This window comes from Carlito syrichta, unplaced genomic scaffold, assembly GCF_000164805.1.
Source record: "Carlito syrichta isolate Samal-C Ts95f unplaced genomic scaffold, Tarsius_syrichta-2.0.1 Scaffold302100, whole genome shotgun sequence".
In the NCBI taxonomy this organism is placed as follows: Eukaryota; Metazoa; Chordata; class Mammalia; order Primates; family Tarsiidae; genus Carlito; species Carlito syrichta.
The window spans coordinates 490,616-495,623 of NW_007246196.1; positions in this window are offsets into that span (position 1 = coordinate 490,616).

Genomic DNA, 5,008 nt, shown 5'->3' on the forward strand with positions numbered 1-5,008 from the left:
ATGCTGGGAGTGTTCTGCATCTTGATCTGGTGGTAGTTATATGGGCATATACATATACATATGCTTGCATATGTGTATTTTAAAAATACATATGTTCTCCAATTATCATAATACTATAAGAAAGGGATTGGCAGTAGAGGGAAACTGCCAGGGGAGGGAGCACACCTCATCAACAAGGGTACTTACATAATGAACATCTGTATACCTAACCCTAAATTGCATCTCACATCTTCAAAATAAAAAAATAAAAATAAAAAATAAAATAAAATATATGTGTTCTCAACAGTGGTGAGATTAGTGCAATTTACTGAATTTATGTTTTAACTCAACAAAGTAAAACAAAATAAAACTAACACATTTTTAAAAAGCTACTCTAAATAGAATTTTAGAAATCCCATTATAATATTGGCCAATATGACCCAGTCCTTTTCCACCAAGTTTCTTTCCTTGTGACAGACTCTCCCCTCTCCCAGGCACGTGAGTTTCCATGGGAGTTTGTTAGACAAAGTACTCTTTTAAAAAAATTTTAAAGACATGGAGTACAGTTCAGGGTTATGTATACATCGTACAGGTGAAGTTTGGGCCTCCCTTTTGTCCCCACTTCGCTTGGTTTCAGATCAGGTACTCTGTTGATGCTATGACTCCCTCCCTCCCCCTCTGCCCTGGCAGTTTCCTGCTACTGCCAATTCCTTTCTTATAGTATTATGATAAATGTTCAGGGTCCACTTAAGGGTCCACTTATGAGTGAGAACATGTGATACCCTTTAGTTGGTGAGAACAAAAAAGCCATGACTGAATGAAAGGCAGCAACGTGAAGCAACTCTTGGTACACTTCATCCAGGACCTCATCCTCTCCTATGTGGCAAGGTTCCATTTGTTGTTGATGTCCTCTTTACTAGATATTCACCTCTTAGTCGACATCACTCCTCCCTGTCACTCTGAATTCAAGTCTCTCTAATCCTAAAAAACAATCAATAAAATCCTCTTGGACTTACATTCCTTATCAGTTACCTCTTTTACCCTTCTCCTCCACTTCTAAACTAAACTCTCAAAAGAGTTTTCAAACTCAATGTCTCCACTTTCTCATGTGACATTCACTTCAAGCCAACAGATACTCCGCTCCTTGCCTTTGAGGTCTCGTCTTACTTCTCCATTGCATTTGGCTCTGGGGATAACGTCTTCTGGCTTGGACATTCCTCGTCCTTGATTTTTGTAAGGACCAACTCTTGTGGTGAGCAGACATGGTTATTGAATCCACCTCTGTGAATGCTCGTGATGGAAAGAATAACTTGGAAGCAAAAGTGGGTTGAAGAGAGGGCTGACTGGACCACCTCCCAGGGTACCAATCCATGGGTCAAACTTCCTGGGAATGAATTGGAAATATGGAGACGGTTTATTTAAAAACCTGGGTTCATCACTTTACATGATCGGCAAAATGTAAATTGGTTCCTCTTTCACCCAAGTACAAAACGCCTTTGAGTGAGAGTTTAAAAAAAAAAAAAAAAAATTGTCCAGCCAGCAATTGCCTATTTCAGCTGCATATTTTTTTGTAACATGTTCAGGCAAGAGCAGTCAGCTGAGATGCTGGAATCAAAGAATATGTTGATGTGGTGTTCTTGATGTAAGTGATTCATTTTATTATCTAAATTTAAATCCTTTAATAGTTCTCCCAAAAAGTTGGTCTCCTTCAGAAAATTACAAAAGACAACTGAAGGGAGTTTCAGAACTACAGAAAAATAGGAAATGTCTTTTTTTTTTTTTTAAGAACATTGAATTTACTTTGGCTATGGAAGTGAATTATCAGGAGAACTTTTTTCCTGAATATAATTTGTATTAAGAGAAAATATTTTTTCATCTTCATTAAAAACATATTGAACAAGTTTTTAAAGAAAATTGTATGAAGGTGCCAAAATTATAATTTTGCCAGTCCTCATCCCCCACTCCATGAAGATGAATTAAATCCAAAAGGACTTTGCAAGGAAGTGAGAACACATGGAAGAGAAAGAGGGCTTGCTCAATTCAGATTATTATAGAAGGGCAGCTATGATTGGCAGAAGGAGTGAAGAAGATCAAGCTTGGGAAAATAGGCCGTAGTCTGTCTTCACCTCAATTGCACTTTGGACTTGCCTAAACAGTCTTTAAAGCTTATAGACTGGGTACTGGATGGTTTACAAGCTCCCCCACTGATTACAAAATGCAGCCAGGTGGAAGATTGCTGCTTAGAGAATGGTCTGGCAGCAAAGAGAAGTCCTTTTCCCAGGTGATTCCTGGGCAAGTGGTTCTCAAAGTCTGTTCCCCAGATCAGCAGCAGTATCACTTGGGAACTTGCTAGAAATGCAGATTCTTGTGCTCTATCCCAGAAATACTGAATCAGGAATGCTGGGGGAGTGGAGGCCCAGTAATCTGTATTTAACAGGCTTTCCAGGTGCTACTGATGCATTGAAGTTTGATAACTATCGATTTAAGGAAAAGTGGCCTTAAAGTGAAATGGGGAGGAAAGCAATGCCATGATGACCCATGGGAGTGAGGCAGGTTCCCGTCAGAGCCAAGGGAAGGTGCAGAGACAGCAACCTGGAAGGACTTTCCTTAAGGAACTTCAACGCAAGGGGAATACTTGAGGGAAACAAAGGCAAGATCCAGAAAGGTCAGGCATTGGTTCAGAGTGATGGTGTCTAGACATGACACTTGGGAACCTTAGAGCAGTGTTCTCAGCTATGTGGCTGATGGTAGATGGAAACAATAGTGCTTCTCCTGCAGGCGGTTTGGAGTTGCTGCAGTGGTCTGAAAAACAAGGCTGGGGCTTCCCTCACAGTTGAAAGAGGAGATCCCATAGCTATCCTGTAGGGAGTGCTTTCTGCACTTGCTCCACTCCAGTGCAAGCCAGGGAGGGTCTCACAGCTTTTTGGCTTGCTTTCACTTCTTCCCTTGCTGACTCACACCCAGCATAGTGGCTTCGGGGACAGTTGTCCCTTTCCTCAGAAGAGTCAGAGACTTGAAATTAACGACTTTATGGAAGCTATAGGGAAGGTGAACTCTGCAGCAGCAATGTTGTTTGGCTTACTTGGTTTTGCTCAATTTAACATGTATTTTCAGTGTGGCTGCTCTGGGCGGGGCATTGGGCAAGCAGCTGGGAAACAGAGAGAGAACACATAGACCTGGCCCTTAGGAAGTGTATGGTCAGGTGGAAGGGATTTGCTGGTGCAGGAGAAAAAGCCATATATCAAAGTCCTCCACCTGATACCGTAATTAGACAGACCAGCACATGTTTGATAACAATTAGCTACTAACAGTTATGATAGAACAACAGGTCTCAAGTGGGACTCTACTGGTCATCTGGGAAGCATGGCCATTGTCACCATGCTGTGCAGAGTGTGCAGCATTGGCTGGTAAAAGTTGGCTCTTCACAACCTGGGACTAAACCCCATGGGGCTCCCATGTATGTACCACACTCCATCCCATAGAATCAGCACCCACCATAGTCAGAGGGAGGCCACATTTCCCACCTCACACAGAGCACATTACTTGTCCTGTGAGAACCTAGCTGTGCTCTGACCCTCACATGTAAAGCTCAGGTTTTTTCCTTGACCGCTGTCACTGACTTTTCTTGATATTCTGACTGTAATACATCTCGGATCCTCAGCTGTTTCATCCATGAAATGGTACTTCAATTTGTTGGGTCTGGAGAGTCCATTTAGACAGACACCTTTTCTCCTTTAAAGGTCAGAGTTAAATGCCTATGTGCCTTTTGTGAAAGGTGTCCTATTGAATTTGGACATCAGTGTCCCTACTCAATGTCCTCATGCAATAATGTGCAAGTATCATTAAAACTAACCTAAAATTATTCATGTGGCTCCAACAAATATTTCTTTTAACAAGTATTTCTTCAGTGCAGTGAACTAGGTGCCCTATCTAACACATTCAAGCCCTTTTCTCTCTTTTTAAAAAATAAATTGTATTGTGTCTATTCAAGCTCTTTTATCTTAAGTCTCATAATGACCTTGAGATGCAAGTAATGCTAGGCCCATTTTACAGATGAGGTGAAACAAATCCCCTGAGACACAACACAGCTCAGATGTTGCAAGACTAGGTCTTCTGACTCTCCATCAGGCCTCTTATCCAAGACTCCATAGCTAGAAATAAAATCATGAGAAGAGAATGGAAAGATAATAATTATGATAAGATGTATTTAAGTACATTACAAAAAACAACCTTATCAGGTCGACATGCTAGAAAGAATCACTTGTCTTAATAAAAGCCCCATGTCATGGGAAAAAAATAAAGGGGATTAAGCGGTAGAGTCTAGTGATCTCAACATTGGTATCATCTGGGAGCTTGTTATGAAGTGCAGAGTATTGGGCCTCATTTTGCACCTACTGAATCAGAATCTGCATCTTATTTTTAAAAATTTTAAAATACTTTTATGCAAGGTATAATTTTTAATTCTTAGAAATTCTAATTTTTACAAATATAATTATAAGCAGTCGCTCTTTTTTTGGTTCATTATGTTTATTTATTATTTTTAAAAATATAATGTTCTCTTTTTTTAACTTTTTTATTTTAAAGATGTGGAGTCCGATTCAGGGTTAGGTATACAATTGTTCATTCTGCAGGTACCCTTGTTGATGAGGTGTGTCCCCCGCTTCCCCAGGCAGATTCCCACTACTACCACTCCCACCCCTGCCCTGCCCAGGCAGTTTCCCACTACTGCCACTCTTTTTCTTAAAGTATTATGATAATTGTTCAAGTTTCGCTTATAAGTGAGAACATGTGGTATTCAGTTCTTTGTTTCTGTGATAGTTCACTCAGTATTATAGATTCTAAGTCCACCCAGGTTGCTGTGAAGTTCATAATTTTGTCCTTCTTTATGGCTGTGTAATATTCCATTGTGTATATGTACCACATTTTTTTGTTTATTTGTTTTTACTTTTAGTTTTTTATTTTAAAGATGTGGGGTACAATTCAGGGTTAGGTATACAAATGTTCATTTTGCAGGTACCCTTGTTAATGA